The sequence below is a fragment of the Phaenicophaeus curvirostris genome, chromosome 1 (genome assembly GCF_032191515.1).
Source record: "Phaenicophaeus curvirostris isolate KB17595 chromosome 1, BPBGC_Pcur_1.0, whole genome shotgun sequence".
NCBI classification, from domain to species: Eukaryota; Metazoa; Chordata; class Aves; order Cuculiformes; family Cuculidae; genus Phaenicophaeus; species Phaenicophaeus curvirostris.
Window position 1 is genome coordinate 27,307,273 of NC_091392.1, and position 19,228 is coordinate 27,326,500.

The following is a 19,228-nucleotide window of genomic DNA, read 5'->3' on the forward strand; positions in this document are numbered from 1 at the left end:
AGACATGAATTAAAGACAAGGGTATAAATGTTCAAAAAAACCAGAAATACAGGATTATGGAACTAGATTTCCAATTGGATGTTCTAGTGACTATGCAAAATAGGAAAGCTTTACTTTCATGCTTTATGACCTGCTAATAAGCTCCTCAAAGGTATTATAGCCCACTAATTCATAGTTGCCTTCTATGTATTCTATTATATTACTATGGATTTTATTGATATGAATAACATGAAATAAAACCACAGAAGAATATTAATCCTTTGTGAAATCACTGCATACTGCTCTAGAACTCTTACACTTTAATTCCTGTATGTTTTTATATCTATAAAGCTGTAACATCTTCACGCAGCTTGCCTTCCTGGCCATAGGTGACTTTGTTCCAACAAGGAATCATCTTAAACAAAACAGAAAGGATCAAAGGTAGTTGACCCGTAAACATCACTAACAATGTCACAGGACACTGAGTTCAGCATAGGTTTTACTCACAGTCTTCACAGAACTTTACAGATGGCTTCCTGATTCAATTCACAGATGTCAGAAGGAAGGTATATACACCCCTTCACCAGAGCTGTTCCAGCCTTGTGTCTTTCCTCCTTCCATTCTTACACCAATAACAAGTTTCATCTTGCCTTCTTTTGGATCCTGAACCTCTCTCGTGCTGTGTCATGTCCTGACTCCCCTGCCCATCTTTAATATTAGAGGGCTAAAAGCTATTGCCCTTTCTCTGCTATATACACTTATAATTCTTGTTATATGTACTTCATAATTACTAATTTCTATGCAAATTTTCCCCTCACTACTAATTTATCCCCCATTCTCTACATTTACAACCAACAGAAAGATTGAGACAGTTGGAAGAGTACATTTGATGACTCAGCATGACTGCTTAGAGCCATAAAAAAAAAATTAAACTTTTAATGGTCAATAGTTACAACTTAACCCAATTACCTCCACTAGAACCATCATTCCAGATGTTAAGTTTCTTACAAAGTACATTTTCCCTCCAACACCATTTTCCCTATTTCTTAATCAAAATCAACATAACATCATCACATATACTACAGACGACTCAGTCTGTCCTGGAAAAGCTGTCATTAATCTGGCTGATAACAGCAGAAAAAGTAGTGAGAAATATGGATGGCAATAATATGTAACTATTTTCATATCAATTTAACAAAATCAAATTCAGTTAAAATAAGTTATGAAATGTCACACGGTAGACTAGCTGTGTCTATTCTGCATGAACTAGCTGCACTTCTATTGTGGCAGAAAGTGAGATACAAGAGACATCTCCTCAAAGCAACATGATGTATCCTAGACAGAAGGAGAGACACATTAAGCTCGAGCTAGTTTATCTTGTTCTCCAAAAGACCAAGACTGAGGTTTAGGTATACTGCAGCCACTCCTGTGACTACATTTTCCACACACTTACTAGAACTAGCCTGAAACTAGCCAGCCCAAGCACTGTGACCCATGAAGCCAGAGCTCTGGTAAACTCAGCACAGGCTGCAAAACCTGCCTAAGAACTGGAATAGACTTGCAATTACTTAATTGTCTCTGCACCACTAGCCCCAGAGACACAGACATCCTCTACAGGAATCCCAGATCACTGTAAAGGGGAGAGTGACTGCTGTCCAACGACAGCCTTGAATGCCCTTGGAATATCTTCGAGTGTTAAGCAGAGTCAGAAGAAAAGAAAGAAACAATTCTGTCATTATAGTGAAACTAGCTAATTTAAAGATGAACAGAGAAAACAGATCCTAACATGACTGTATCATATACTAAAATCCGATAAAAAGGTAAATATTTTGGAAAAGCTTTTTTAGTATTTCACATTATTAATTTATATATATATATACACACATATATATTCACACACTTACTCACACATCTCTTCTTAAAAAAATTCTTTCCTTTACAAGAAGGTGTCTCCAAGATCTGACCATTTACAGTATCTTCTCCATTTTATATGTTTCTAATTAATAATTATTGACATTTGGGTACAGAAATACTTGCTCCAGGACAGAAAAAAAGGATTTTTTACACCAGATGGTTACAACAGATCATCACACATAACTCTTACCTGAGAGGGACACTGTACTTCATAATGGTATTTTAGTATAACAGGCTCAAAATACTAATTATAAGAACTGAGTAGGCACTATATATTAAAAGGAGAATATTCTGCAACCCCCACATGGAGTTTCAAAGTGATGGGATAGGAACTGAGAACTGGTGCATAGCCCCAGGTTGGAAACCTCAGAAGATTAGTGTATTGAATTCAAATAGCTGGAAATTCCAGATGGCAATTCTTGTTTAAATGGATCAGAAAATTTGTAATCTCAGTACTTCCATAACTTTTCCATAATATGCAGTTTATTTTAATTGCCAGAGTTTTTCTGCTTTGTTTGTTTGTTTGTTTCATTTCGCTGAAGAATAATGTTGGGGGGGAGGGAAGAAGGGAGAGGAAAAACAACAACAAAAAAGAAAAATATTATCTTGCAGGGTTTTATCTAATTAGTCAATGAACAAGAAAACATAATTCCACAAATTACTTCAATAAAACTCTGTTTCCTAGTGGATGAGCTCCACAACCCAGAGAAGAGAATCCAAAATGAGAATCCATGGCAAGAAGGTTTTCATAATATGACAATCCCTTCTGCTTCCTCTCACAGCTGGAGAAGCAGTGTAATAATAAAAGCAGTTGATCTTTAAGAGGTTTCTGTATACAAAAAAATAGTTCAAAGCTGACTCACAACACCACTCATAAAACAGTGATGTGCATTTCAGCAGGAAAGCACACTCACTGTCACAGATGGATTTACAAAGAGCTGAGGTTGCTTAGCCTGGAGAAGAGGAGGCTGAGGGGAGACCTCATTGCTCTCTACAACTACCTGAAAGGAGGTTGTAGAGAGGAGGGTGCTGGCCTCTTCTCCCAAGTAACAGGGGACAGGACAAGAGGGAATGGCCTCAAGCTCCGCCAGGGGAGATTTAGGCTGGACATTAGGAAAAAATTCTTCACAGAAAGGGTCATTGGGCACTGGAACAGGCTGCCCAGGGAGGTGGTTGAGTCACCTTCCCTGGAGGTGTTTAAGGGAAGGGTGGACGAGGTGCTGAGGGGCATGGTTTAGTGATTGATAGATAGGAATGGTAGGACTCGATGATCCAGTCAGTCTTTTCTCACCTGGTGATTCTATGATTATTATTTATTTTTTTTTCTCTCCTGGGGGTGGTGGTGGGTTTTTTTATTAATTGGCTTGGCTTTTGAGAAGAGGAACATTTGGAGAATCCATCTAAAATCTTATTCATAATTTAGTCACATCATGCTAGAAGTTACCAGGTGCTGCACTTCCAGCTAAATTGAAGAGGTTCCCAGAGCTTTGTCAATAAACAAATGCTTTGAAGTTTAACAGGTTATTAAAAATAATTTAATTTACTTATAAATACTTTCTGTAGTGATTTCCTCTTAGCTACCAGGACACAAATATTAACACAAAAAGGAGGGACAGGGTTAAAATAAAACAACTTACCCATACCTGTACAACCTTTGTACTTAAGACAACAGTTTCCAGTTGTGACAAAGAAAAGACAACAAGGAAAGTCACAGATCTACAGCTATGGAATTTCCAAAAGTGGATTTTTAACCAAAGAGCAAAACAAAGGATGAACAAGCTACTCAATCTGGATACAGTTTAGAGAAGACCAATGGTTCCACAGTCTGTTACTCTATCTTCCACAAAAAGCAAAAACTGAGTAGACTTAATTGCAAAGTTTACTTACTATACAAGCTCCAACTACAGCTTTTATTATGGTAGATATTATCTATGGTTGTCAATGAATGCACATGAACATTCTGAAGGGGGAATAATCAAGACTCCTTACTTCATGAGTTTTGACGGTGTACAGCCATTACCCTTTCTGTATCACACTGACTCCATTAACTCCCTTTTTATGGGAGTTTTTATGTCTCTGGATACAAAATATAATGATGATATCGTATTTGTCCAAGCTTTATTTCTGAAAGAACTTGTTCAAGAATTTTAGGTCTCTCAGGATTCTTTTCTCTTTGAAATGTGAAGGAATGGGGTTCTAAATGGTTTTTATTCAGGGACCTTCATTGTCCTTGACTCCAATTATGCAAATCACACATTGCAAACTCCATTACCTGGTGCTTCAAACAGCTACAAAAAATAGATATCAATGTGTAATACTTCAGATTAATGATGGTGATACTGCAATTTGTCTTAATAAATACATGTAGTTTCCTTAATTCTGCTTCTCAGCTCCAAATGGTGTCACATAGAACAAGCTTACAACCATATTTGTCAGAGGTTTCTAGACACTACGTCCTCCAAAAACTGACCTTTTCAGTGTATACTATATTGATTCTTTTAGCTCATAACAGGACCAAAGGGAATATTACAAATCACACCATTCGTGCTATTAGGAAAAGTCTAGAAGACCTTTTGAGTTCCAGTATCTAGAATGGGACAGGACAGACCTAGAGCATAAGTGACACTTTTCTGCTCGTCTTTACTTTCTTGTCACTAAGAGATGTCAGGACAAAGACAGTAGTGCTTTAGCGACCTTGAAAGCTTCTGTGTCTCACTGTAGAACCTCTTCAGCAATACTGTCTTAAAAGAAGGCTCACTTCCCCTACTCATACCCATGCAATCTCTTAATAAAGTACTATGAAAACATGTTATTCGTGGCTGCTGTCAAGGTTTCATAATAGAATAGAACAGAACAGAATAGCACAGCTCAGTTCAGCTCAGCTCAGCTGGAAAGGACCTACAATGACCATCTAGGCCAACTCCCTGAGCAATTCAGGACTGACCCAAGTAAAAGCATGTTATTAAGGGCATTGTCCAAATGTTTCTAAACACTGACAAGCTTGGCACATCGACCACATCTCTGGGAAGCCTTTTCAAGTGTTTGAACACCTTCTTGGTAAAGAAATGCTTCCTAATGTCTAGTCTAAACTTCCCCTGGCACAGCTTTGAACCATTCCCACACATCCTATCACTGGATAGCTGGGAGATCAGCACCTCCCTTTTCTTTCCCCTCCTCAGGAATTTGTAGAAAGCAATGATATTGCTTCTCAGCCTCTTTTTCTCCTAACCAGACAAGCCTTTCCGCACAGCCCTACAGCCCTTTCACTGGCTTTGTTGCTCTTCTCTGGATGCATTCAAGGACTTTCACATCCTCCTAAATTGCAGAGCACAGAAGACAGTATTCAAGAGCGTTGCTGTACTTTGCCACTGATCAATTCCTTACCCTAACATCTACAGTATCTACCAAATTATGACAAAGGTTATGCTCAAATTAAATAGTTCTAAGCAGTAAATATATAGACAAATAAATGTCAACAAGTATACTTATGTCAATACTGCTGTAACTTTAAGAACATCTTGGAAGAGATGACTATTGATATACACAGTCCTAAATGATGCTAAGCATATATCACAATTCAGCTAAAGCTCTATTCACAGTCTTAAAATTAAATCTGCATATTTCTAGTTTGAGTCCTGATGGCTCAAATTTTGTCAAGTTGAGCCAAAGACAAACATATCATCAAAATGATGCTTCTACAAAATGCCAACATTAACTACTCTAATCATGCTTAAGGGTTCCAATTAACAAAAAGGTCTTTGGATGTTCAACTTCAGCAGAAAAGTATGAATGTTGCCTGCATTTCTTTTTAAATTCCAGACCCTTACTGAGAAAGTCTGAATAAGCAGTATTTGCATCATTATCAGAGGGGAAACTGTATTTTTCTTGCTAAAAACTCAAGGAAGTTGTAAAGCAAGCTTGGCAGCAGGGGTAATTTACAAAACAGGTAAAAAGAAGAATGGTGTGTATTTCCCAGCTAACTTAATTATTAACTAAATTGGTATTATTTAATTTGCTAATTCAGTGAAAAATGCTGTGAATACAAAGAAAGAATGAAATCTCAGAAACATTTCCCGTACTTCACACAACTTTATCTGACCTTGAACAATGCTGGTGCAAAGAGCCCAGACAAATTAGATTTTACATTTACAAGAATTCCACACAGTGAACATCTGAGAGCATGAAAGCCTCCTGACAATTTTTCCAGGTTGTTCTCAAAAACAAGTAAGAATTTCCTTGCTAAAACATCAATCAGCTCCCAACGGGAGTTGCTTTAGGTAGGCCTGAGGAATAAGAAGCTTCAGAATTACGGCCTTTCCGTCACAGTACAGCAGCTCAAGAAAAAGGACAAGAGCAAGGGATTAAGGAAGCTTAGATATTGTTCACAATTCAAATTAATCGTTGAGTAGATGATGGGTTATAAGTGACAGATGAATAAGGAAGCAGAATTTTCAAGTAAATGTTGCTTCTGTCCCACAGCCAGGAGGATTTGCTTAGCTGAACTACAGTTTCCTCGGTGCCTGACTGATGCAAGGACCAACAAGAAGGCATAAATCTAAGCTAAAAAGCTTACCCTCATTAATACAAGAGTTAAAGAAGAAACTCATTTTTATTTTCTTACTTTTTAAGCTGAAAGCTGGTAAGTCAAGAGAGCAAATCAAGCAGCTAAAACTTACAGGAAAATAAAGCATCAAATACTAGTGCCTGAACTCTCCTAGAAGTCTCTTTCAGTCATTTGGAAAATCTTTCCATCGAGGGTAAGAGATCAGATAGATGTGCTCAAATAGTTGGTATCATATGATGGCTCATCTGTACTGGAGGAGAGCAATATAGTAAACCCAGAAAAGTCTAATTAAACATTTAGTACTCTATATGTAATTATCCTTTAGGCAATTCATTTTTTAAAAAATGTAAGATTTTTTTTTATGAATGCATAGGTATTAAATTAGTCAATTAGGACAAGCTTTATCTTTTTCTCTCAAAGTGTGCACAAATATCCTTGATACAATGAATGAAGAAAAAAAAACCAAATGAAATCAACAACTGAAATCAGTTAAAACTAACTAGGCCTACTTTTAAATGAAGAAAATCAAAATGTGAATAGTTTCAGAAATGTTATGCAATATGTTTAGACAGCCTCCTGTCATAACTATGTTGTTGTACTGTGTTAAAGCAAAAACTTCATTGTAATAAGTATAATTTTTTAATAGATATGAATGAAGTTGTTCAGGACAGACTTCTAAATCTACTTTAATACACAGAATAAGATAGAACCAATATTTTTCATTTTCAATAAAGAGGTTTAAAATATTTTAATAAATGTCTTTATGTTACAGGATTTTGTATTCCTGAGATGTAAATAGAACAATAACTTTGTAAAGCTCACAGAGTATCTACATAAGCCATTCTACAAGGAGAATATACTTTTGCTTCTTTCTTATGAATGTATAAAGCTCTCCTTCAAGCTCTTACTTAATCTATTGATCTGTGAAACACAGTGCACTCCAGGGAGGCAATTCACTTGACGTTATATATCAAATGATGAGATGAATAATGATCATACCATTTGGTAATTAAACATCTTACAAACCTTTTAACTGACTGAACGTCAGAAAGGTCAAATGAGATCAAACCTCATTTTTTTGTTGTTTTTAATTCTTCTCTTATATTAGCAATACAAGAGTAATTTAACAGTAACTATAATACTACATGCCAAAACCAAATAATTAAACAACATACTTTTCATCCCTGTATCATTACACAGTTTGAATACACAGAGAAATTGTTCTTTCATCCTATAGTCCTATTATAATCTTAATTGTTAAGCTGCCAGAGAAGTAGCCACTCACCAGTGTACTGCAAATAACTAGCAATGTTATTAGATTAAGAGAAATGAACAGCATGTAGAGCAAATCTAAAATATAACAAAGCACCAATCAATTAAAATATACCTCCTTGCTAACTTCCTGTGTAGATTTAGGAATCTGATTTTTTATTAAAGGATGAGTACAGGTCTTTTCAACAGCTCGAAGACACTATTAATGTTCATCACATTACACGTTAATTTGGACATTTTATCTGTTAACATAGAGTAATAACTTAAATGCTTGGCACTAGAAACAAATCCAAAGTATTTATCGAAGACACTTACAACTGTAATTTCATCAAAGTTTTTTTTTTATTATTTATTTTGCCTGTAAATTTGGCAGCTGTAAAGGCAATCAAAAGATGCAGCAAAGACGGGTTTTACCACAGACTGACAATACTGTAGAAATCATTTGCCCTAATGGCTAAAAGTTTCTCTCCAACACGTTTGTCAAATATGGGGTTCCTAGAACAGATAGTATCTGTTCCCATATGACTGCAGCATGAGCTTTGGGATGTCATGAATCAAGTCCATTGTCAGAAAGTATAAATCCCACCATCTTCATGCAAACTATCATCAACCTTCACTGCCCAAACAGACTCCGATCCCAAATACTAAAGAATATCTTAGGGTATTCCTCTAGTTACCTTAGGGTTTTCCTCTAGTTACTTTCCTAGAAAAATATGTCTTTATTAGCTTGTGAAAAAAAAATCCAACTTCTTCCTCAAAACCAGAGATTCAGTAAACTTTCAAAATCATACAACTGCACAAACATACAATTAAAATCTAAAATAACTGAAAAGCACAACTAGTTACATCTTATATGCATATTACAGTTCTTTCTTTCAGGGGAGCAAACTGGCCACTCTCAAAAATCATCCTTACTGGCCTTACTGAGTCCAGTATCCCTGTGTTGTCCCAGATGCTTCAGTATAGCTAGAGCTTACCCAGAAAAAGAGTGATTTCTAGGGAAGAAGCTGAAAGAACAAGAAAGAAGTTTTACAATGAAGTTATGCAGTAGATGAATTTACCAGTCAAAGCACAGAATTTTTCTGAGCAAGTCCTGCATCTGTGCTGAGGACTGGCTGTTACTCTGGGACTTGAGAGAGATGTGGAAGATAGATTCCTTCTTAATGTCAACCGCCAGTTGCTCACAGTACTTTGTCTTTCTTTGTCTTGAGGTTGGGAACAGAGGTCAAGATTGCAAAATGAAAAACGTAATTAAATCACATGCTCTATCTTCTGGGATCTTTTAAGTACTGGACAGGGTATTCAAGTTCATAATATAATAACTCCAAAACAGTGTCCTATCCAATACATTCAATCAACCCAATATATAGCTTCCTCAGGCTTAATAAATCAAATAAATTTAAAATACCTAGAACTAAAAATATTACTGAATTGCAAAATTAAAAGAATATAACTGATACGATTGCAGTAACATTAATACTTCCTCAGATCTCCATTTCTCATGTAGTCCAAAAGTACAACGTTCAGCAAATCTTTGAGAGACAAAAAGCAAATACTCATTTTTCTAAAAGTTCAACATGCAAAATTTTAGGGAAAAAAAAATGTTACTTTACCAAAACTAACTGCAGTGTTCCATTATCTTTTACCATAGAAAGTAAATAACTGCAGGGCTTCCACAACAGAACAATTTCCCTTAGAAAATGAAATAAACAGGTGCTCAGATAAAACTTATTTTAGGAGAGCATTATGCATGTGATTTAAGCATTGACCTGTGAAAACATGTTCTGCAGAGGCTCAAGGGCTTCAACATATGCTCACTCAGCAAACAGCTGCAGCATTCAAGGATGCTCCTGCCTTCTCCCTCTTTCCCCTGCTGTGTGCTACCTTCCCAATGCCAGAGCTGCCTGCTGCCACTAAAGGGCTGGCAAAACAACCATAGGATCACTTGTAAGTAACTTTTCTGCAAATCCAAGCAACATGGTTTAAACTGTTATGGATTTTGCACTGCATTGGCTTGGGATCCTTTGCACATTCCTTTTCACTTTCCTTTTTGAAAGTGACAAGTTGAAGAAGAGAAAGAAGCAAGGAAGCAACCACAAATTCTGGTGTAGGTGCAATAATGAATTTCTGAGAGAAGGCAAAGATACTGCAGCACTTGTTCATTAAATAATTATGCGCTTTACTTATTAAAAGGATTACCAACAATAATGAGTCTAATACTTCTGCAGTGAAGGAGAACGACTTACAAATGGGCATACTTACCTTCCATATTCCTTGTAATACTACTGCTCAAAAAGGCAAATGCAAAATGATGCCGTAAGAGAAACCTTTAAATATTTTTCTATTCATTTCAGTAATTCAGATCAACATATTAGCCTGTTTTGTAAAAAGGAAATTAATAATAATGCTATATTTCATTTAGTCCACTTAATCAGTAGAGAAAAACTGGTCTGAGGTAAGATTCCATTTCAGAAATTCTGATAGAATGAAGATGCAAAACCTACAAAATATTGAACTTCTTTCTTAAAATGAATAGAAATGATCAAATTTGAGAAGTATAATGACCTAAAACTAAACTAAAATCCTTTGACCGGGTTGAGTAGAAATCTTCTGTGTCATATTAATTCTTTAATAAGTGATGGAAAGAGAGAACTGGATTTGTAACATCTCATGATACTCTATCTTAGAGGTAACAGAAAACAAAGTAAAAACTACTGGCAGGTGGTCATGTAAAAAAGTTTCCATCTTGAAAGGAAGGAAGCTAAATAATCACCAACTGGATTGTAATATGTACTGTTCAGAAAATAAACACTAGTTTCAAATTAGTGGCATAACATTTAAGACATGGGGTCAAATGTGTTTGTCATATCACACTATCAATCTGCTCTGATTTGAAACATTTAGCAGTTATCAATAACTTTACCAGAATAATAAAGAATGGAATTAGGTTCCAAATTCTTTTACAGAAGGAAAGGGACTTCTATATCTATTTCAGAAGATCTAAACCAAAATTTGATGGTTTCTCCTTCAAGAATAACAACACTGAATTATAATTACAGCCCATTTTACATTACTGTAGTTACCTACAAAACTACACTTAACCAAATTATAGGATCCTAAAAATAAATTTCTGTTTCGTACATGCTAATGCACCATGTCCTGTGCCTTACTCTTAAGAAGCCTCTATATCTTGTTTAAACTATTGTTTGCAGGTGTAACTTTGCAGGCTAAGATTACATGCGTGGTATTTTTCTTTGCAAAACTTTCACTGGATTTGTCATAATTTACTGAATATTCATATAGGTACTTGACTCTCTACACATAGTTTTCCATTAGGACCAGAACCACCACATAAAACGAAACTTGACCTATTTTGCTTCTCTAGAAGACTCAAGATCAGGAAAAAACAGTAGGAGTTCCTTCAACAGTTAAACTGTGAATATTTGAAACTTATGGAAGAAATTAATGCAGGTAAGCATCCTCTTCCCTTGCAAATCAACAGTAATAACCTATCTCCTGTAGGCTGTGGCTGACAACAATTACCACTATACAGCTGTTTTACAGACTACGTTAAAAATTCTAAGGCCCATTTCCTAAGGGACAGTGACCTTCGCCCAGTTCCTAGATGGCTGTGTCCACATAAAAAAAATAAATTAAACCCAAATCATTATTCCTTTCTTTGCTGGATCCCACAATGAATTTTCCAGAGGAGAATAGAAATTACTGCCGATGATAGTTAACAAGTACTACTCACAAATAAAAAACTCATTTAAAATCAGCTTTTTATGGAGGTTAACTCTCAAAGCAATCAAATAAATATCTATTCCATTTTCAAGACTCCATTTATTTTCAGATATTAGATCTGCTGTTATTTCTTTCTTATGCTAGTCTTGTACTGAATGGCTTTCTTCATTGCCTACTTTTATTTTTTTTAAAATAAGGATTTTAAATAGCTAGATTTTCACTATTGTATCAGACTGATTTCTGGATAAGGTAACTTAGAAAACAACTCCCAAATATTGATCATTTCATTTACTATGTTACTGAAAAACATGAGAAACCATAACATGAAAAACAGCCTTTCGGAATTACTTCAGATATGGTCAAATAAGAGACCACACTGAAATATAACGGCACAAATAAGTTGTTCTGACAAGTATGGGAAACCACATTTGGTTTCCTTTAATTTCATAAATATCCAAAGTAAACTACTGTTCAAGTTTCTATTTCTTTTGATAAAATTAGCTTTCATCCTGTCTAAAACAATCTATGTTAGAGCATTCACAGGTCTCAGTGTTTTCTTCCAAATATTGTGGTAATGCTTAATGGCTTTCCAATTTAACTAAAAAAAACTATAAGAGATAGAAAACACTTCACAAGACGGAAACAAGCAGGGATTCTTTGTCTTTGATCTCCTACCACAGAAAAAAACCAAGGCAATGTATGTAATTAAAATCTAATTAAGACAGTGTTCTCTGTTGCCTCCTCAGGAAGACAATACTTTCTGAGACGTTCATTTCATAGAAAGTAGAAAGGGTTAAAACAGGGATATGTGGCAGACTTGTGTGCTCCTCTTGTCTCTCTCACAGAAAGACAAATCTTATTTCAAAAAAGAACTTGGGCATACAACACTACTCATCTACAGCAATTTTTTATCGAAGTGTTATAAGAATATTTGGGGTTTGTTGACCATTATTCTAAACAGTTGGTCACAATAGCTTTAGCAGTTCATATATTTCATGTACTGTACCACATATACTTTTAGAACTGTTAGGGCTTATTTTAGCAACTTTACTAGCAATGTTCACAATCATGTTGCTTTGTGATTATTAAAAACCTATAAAAGTAACAATCTATTTTACATTACTTCACAGAATTATTTTCTAGAATAATAAACTCATCCTCAGTTAATCTCAAATATCTTGCAATGCACTCTAGAAACACTACCACACTATTTTTTTAAATTAAATTTTAACAGACTGGTTATCCATCACCCAAGTCTTAAAGAATCAGAAGCAATAAGAAAGTAAAATTAGTATATCCATTGCTCTTAAATGAAAAAAAAGTCCCTCTGTTTGAGAGAAGTAATGATTTAAACAGCAATAGAAATTCCGTTGGAAATGATGATAATATTTTCAACATTTTTAGTTTTGGTAAAAGCCATTAACAGTTTAACATGAAGCCAGCAGACACTTTTTCCTGGTATATTGTGCATAAAAAGTATTCCCATCTGTTTCAATGCTTTGGCTTTTTCATGGGCTTAAACCTGTCAAATTATTCCATTTGATTTCAGAGAATTCTCATATGGCAATCTATTTTATTTACTTTATCTTCAATAAAATGGTTGAGTGAGCATTAGCAACTGTGAGACACAAGTTTCAATCAGTCCTCTGGCAAAGGCGTCAATCTACATTAGACCTACTGTGCTGTGAGCTGCAGCCAGAAAGCTGGAGTAAGACAGGGCAACAGTGAACAAGTGAGCGAGACCTAATAAAGCAGCAATGAAGAGAGAAAATTTTCCCCAGACACTACCATACACTGCTTATATAATGTGTATACCTAGTTCAACACACCAGTAGCTCCTTAATAAAGCTGACAGCTAAAAAGGAGCTTCAGACTCCAACTTTATTTTACATGACAACTACAGTAATGGTCCCCAGTTCTCGAGCAGGCCACATTTAGAGACCTGTATTCAGTTCAGTTAAAAATTAAAAGTTCTCACCTCTCGCATGCACGTCACATAGAAAAAAAGGGCCATAAAATTATTAGGATGCACACCAATGCTATGCATTTCATACAATTACTTGAAAAAAAACATGAGACATCACCTAGCTTTTCCTTAAAATGTCTATGCTAGAAACATGCAATCAGTGTATTCAAGCAATAACTCCTTTGGGAAGATGGTATTAATAAGGACTAATTCCAAGAAACATGGGGCATCACTCCTAGACGCTTTGGAAATATCTCCCAAAGAATAAACTTTGTAGTAAGTGATGCAAGTTCATATTCAATATGGGCTGTAAGAAGTAAAATATTGCAATAATGCTCTTTTCAGCAAATCAGACCATTAAGATTTTATTTAATGTTCAGCTGAATTGAAAACTTGGACAGTTTAAAGCCACAGTTTGTTACTTTGTACAATTATAGCAAAAATTTAGTACCTCATAGTTCCAGGTCACAAATTTGATTCTATCAGTGTAAACCACTTTTTGACAAAAGTTGCCTTCAGGTTCCCCCAAACCAGTCATTTACCACTATTCACAATAACCCTGGGAAGATAATTCAAAGGTCTACAATAAACAGTGTCTATTCTAATACAATTCCATTAAAATGTAAAGAACTGTTTGTGTTTCAGACTTTTGCTGGTGGAGATCAGGTTGAAGACAAAGCCCAACAATCCCCATCCAATCACTTCTTGGAAAGCAGATACCATCTTTTCTTTTCAGCATCATGTTGCGTATCCTCCTCCCCTTCACCTACAACATTATCAAAACTTATTTGCATTCTGACCAGACATGGAAGGCCTTCTTCATGGATAAAGTCAATGCCAATCCATTATCCAGCTGATGGAATAACTTGTATATCAAATATTTCATGTCGGTCATCAACGTGATCACCAGCAATGAGTCCTTACATAACTCTCTCAAGAGTTCTAGTACAGCTGCAAGATGACTATATGAGATATACTTTCATATTCATCTAACAACATGATTATGTTTGCTCTATGCAAAATAAACATAAACAGAAAGACTGAATACTTGGTAGGTGTACAAAATGCATACATATACAATATGGGCCCATAACTTGTGCTGTTTAAAGATCTCTAGTACCAGGAAGAAACAGGAATGAGCTCAGTGTCTCCTCCTCCACGAATTGCCAATACACGGCAGAAGAGCTAGGTCAGTTTAACAATAAATAATACCACAACTGCTACAATACACTACCATAGGAAATATTTATTTTTAGAAAACTTCCTTAGCTGTTTTTTAAAGCCTAATTAACTCCGTAAATCCAGATGTAACTACACCTCTAGTAGTTCCCAAAAGTGTCCATTTAAGCCATCAGTCCAAAAATGGAACATCTTTTCTGTTTTTCTGATACAGATTTTTCTCTTGGTTTCAGTTTTTCCAACTCTAACTCAGTTTTCTAAAACTTATTCCTAAACAGCTAAGTGGTTTACTGAGAGACAGTATAGAAAACAAAAAGATTTTTTTCCTCTCTGTTAATTAAAAATGTACTCATGAATGCACTTTTATTTTTATGCATTTCTATCACTATTTTCATGACTGAATTCCAGGTTTCAATCAGTGCAAAAACACCGTTGATAAAAACTATCAACTCTAAATGACATACTGAAGAACCAGCATTCAAAATTAACTACTATTTTCTCATGGACTAAAAACATGCCCTCTCTGCTTTTACATACTGCAAGAAATAGAGACCAGTGCTAAAAAAAAACCAAAAAGATTTTGGCTTTCTTTACAGAAAGCATTTTTATAGATTGTATTTAACTTAAAGCTACGGAAAAAAAAATAATGGAGAAAACAGAATAACAGTTACTTTCCTCCACGTGCCTTAAGTTCCAGACATACTGGAATTCAATAAAATGATACTGCCAAGCTGTTATAGATGCATAAGTCAGTATGACTGCATTTCTGACACTATTTGGTAGAGAACATAGTAAATTTTCAGAAAAAGAAATCCTTTAAAGAATAAAAACCTCCTGTTGGCTCACCAGATTTCAATTGCTATACAATTACTACACAATTTCTATCAAAACAAAGAGTCCTCCAAAATACTGGCACTGAAGAAGCTATCTATTATTAATAAAGACAAGTTACAGCATTCAGACATATGTGTATAAATAGGTGATAGAAATCCAGTCATATTTCGCTTACTACCAGGCAAATAGAGAATCTGACCTCTTTTACTGTTCTCTCCAATGGATAATGTAGAAAAAGCAATGTTTTGCAAATATATTTATACATATTAACATACAGCCATATACAAATTTATATGTGACTCTACATGTAATGTCTCCTCTTTCCCTGTACACTACTGCATATACTTTGATTTGCAAAATCACTAAAGTTAATACTCTATCTTTTCTTCTTTTTATGTTTTCACCATATTCATACTGTACCCTTCAGGCCAGTGCCTTAAGTCCTTGGAAAAAGGTGAAGTTAAATCAGAAGAAAGGAATTTTCCTTTGTTATTACCCAGTGGGTGAAGACAGTCACAGTGAAGCACATACCAGGGCGGTCTTGTTTTGCAGTGCTTTGAATTAGGTTAAAAAGGTCTGTGCTTCCTCCCAGAGGGTGAAACTTTAGAAAACTTGTTATAAACATAGTTTCAGCACTAATTACTCTCACCATCATTAACTCCTCCTGTAACTACTTCTTTTTCTTGCCCTTCTGAGGCATCAGTTCATGAAGATGGGTATATCAAGATTATGCACAATAGAGACACATTTGAATATTTCATAAAGTCTTAGCAGTTACTGTACGTGACATACAGAGAAACAATACATATTTACTTTGGAAACAGTGGTCTACACAAAAGCAGCCGGGCATGGTTCCCGTTATGGTGAGTTAGTTTGTTGCACCCTGTTGAAATCTGCATCTATTACAATTTACTATCAGGCACCAGTTGTGCATAATTTGCAATTTATACACTAAAGTCTTGCCTAAGATTCTGAATTCAAAAATTCTGGAAATAGTCTCAAGAAATTTTCTACCCCAGTAGGAAAACAGAATGTGGACAATTGCAACATTCAACATGAAGGTTAATTCTTTGTTGCAACAGCAAGCATGAAAAATCTGAAATAGATGTGGAGCAGCTTGCTAGGCTCTCACTTTACACTAATTTTTTTCAGAATGCTCTTTTCTAGATGTCTTTAAAGTAAAAAACTGATATCCAGTCATACGTGATGCACTCAAGATAGCTGTGACAGTCTGGATTAAAGCAAGGAATTCAATGGAAGCATGACAAGTCCCACCATACCCACTAATCGTGTTTCTTCACAGATGGGTTCAGACTGTTAACACTCACAGCAGTTCAAACAAGATGTAAACTTATGGTCCTTGAGATCATGGAATATGCCTTGTTACCGAAAGAACAGAGATCCTGGATTCAGGAAACTATGAATATCCGAACTCAGGGATTCATTACTATTTAATCCCTCCAAAATTTTAATTTATTACAAAAAATATTCATGCAGTCTAGAAGAATTTTCTAATTAGCTTAATTATTGTACTCCTACTGCAGCTGACATAATGAAAATTATGCAGTGAAACTTAACTACAGACTTTGAGAGATCTTGGTGAGAGAACTGTGTCCACTTACATTTGTGGCAATGGCTGAAAAAACATATAGCAAAAGCCTATATGACTTAAATATTCTCTACTGTATAGCCATAATACAAGCAGTCATACATCTCTGTGAATCAGAGAACGTCAAGATCAGCTATTTGAATATGGACTGGTAAGGAAGAAAAGCAATTCCATAACAAGAGGAAGTTGCAGAAAGTAATGCTCAAAGATTTATGATGCTTGACCTGTACTCACCTGCGTCTTCTAAGCTTCAGAAAGACCTTTTTACTTCAACCTTGAACTGGAGTGATGTCCAAAATCAATTCCAGTACCACCATCCTGACAAGACAGAGAGAAATGATTACAGCTATTTAGACATTTTAACAAAAGTAAAATAGGATTTGGCTTTATCACACCTCTTAATTAGTTCCAGAGAAGCATAAGATGATTCATAAGTGTTCTGAAAGAAAAAGGAGGGAGTTATAATCTTTAATTTTTCTATCTTGACATAAACATTGTGGTTGAAAGACTGAGCAAGTTGAGAGAGTTTCTCATCACAAGTAGTCAGCTTAAAGACTAAATTCACTGTAGTCCTCAAAGAAATATGGTTGTTCTTTAAGTTTGTGCCTTGTAGTAGAGGGACAGACAAGACATCACTCAAAGTCTAGTCTTATTTTTTTTTATTCTACTTCTGTTATTCAAGTACCTAAAGGCAAATGAGAGGGAGGCTTTCCTGAGGTAGTTTGTTCCAGATACAGAACTGCACATAGTATCACTACCAACGAGTTCACAGGGTCAAAAAAAACCAAACAGCTTTGAAGCTGAGACTGCAAGGCTGCATTGCAGGGAGGAGGCTGGAAAAAAGTAGAAGAAATAAGGCCAACCATGCAGGTTCGTAAAAAGTATATTTAGATTATACCTATGCCTGAGCACATTTCTCTGCTGAAATCAACTGGCACAGATAATACTACATCTATGGCAGTATACTCACACATGCTCTAAAACAGAGGGGCTCCATGCAAACTGTGTAATGGAGATGGTCAAATAGATGTCTGGGAATTTTCTGGAACAATGTTAGCTTACAAACACCAAAACTGTGGCAGAGACCTGGAAATATTTCCAATTTACTAACACAGACATAGCCTTAATGCCTGAAACTCTGCTACTTCTGAAGCCAATCCTACTAGCCTCTCGATGGTGCCTCTTGGCAATTCTCCCTTGGTGACAAGGTCAGACAGAGCAGACAGAAGATTAAAATGAATGTAGAATTTCATACAGAAAAGACTGCTTTTCTACGTTTAAAAAAAACCAAAATATCTGTGTTCCAACTGGCATTATTAATACACAGTTTGTTACAAGATGTTTGGACATTTAAAGGAGCTGCAGTTCTAACTTCTTTCTTTGTTTGTAGAGTGTAACAAAACCTGCTGGGAAGGTCGAAGTTCCTAGAAAACTGAAAGCTACCTGGCAGCCTCTGTAGTAGAGCAAGTGAAGAAGGAAGGGCAAAGAATGACAGGCTGGAGGAATAAACACAACGTGAAACCTCTGCACAGCAGGACAGCACTGGGAAATGAGAAGGAAAACTTATGAGCTCTTAATACAAAGAGAAAAAAGAAGAAAATGTTAAAACTGTTAAAGAACCTAAGGCAAATATAAGGAGGTGAAGATGAGTGGCAATTCTTAAAAGTTGTTGGAAAGTAAAATATGTGTCAATGAATCTTTGCTTGATGGTCGTGTAGTCACCCTGGATCCAGAACGGAAATGTCCATCCAAATGAAAGAGAAGCATTCACCTTGCTCGCCTATTTCCCATTAAAAGATTGCAGGTGTAACTGTGGCTCTAAATCTTTAAAGTTTTTTGTGCAGCTTAAGTCTGGACAGAAATAGAGTTTATAGTTATTTCTTAAAAAATACGTATTGTTTGTTGAGAGATTTTAACATATAATCTTCAAACATAAATATTCTGCATTTCTCTTTTTTCCTATATTATTTTATGCCAAAAGAAAGTTTTAAAATAATCAGTTTTCTTAGCTTAGGTGCTATTAAGCATCACATTTTGCTTCATTCAGAAACAAACCAGGACAGCTAGGATAAATGAAATCTTACATCAAAAAAATGACCTCTTTGGGTGAGATGCAGCCTTTTTGATGAAATTTTTTACTATAAAATTTCATCATAATTACTCTTAA

General features: G+C 35.5%; 1 protein-coding gene across 5 annotated transcripts in view; it reads right to left on the reverse strand.

Moving 5' to 3' along the window:
• Window positions 1-19,228, reverse strand: part of FOXP2 (forkhead box P2) — a 422,073-nt gene that overhangs the window by 269,638 nt on the left and 133,207 nt on the right. For all 5 annotated transcript variants that reach the window (XM_069851240.1, XM_069851278.1, XM_069851249.1 and 2 more), the window contains exon 3: window positions 17,296-17,379. The gene's annotated coding sequence lies outside the window, so the exon portion shown is untranslated. The remainder of the gene's footprint in view (window positions 1-17,295; window positions 17,380-19,228) is intronic.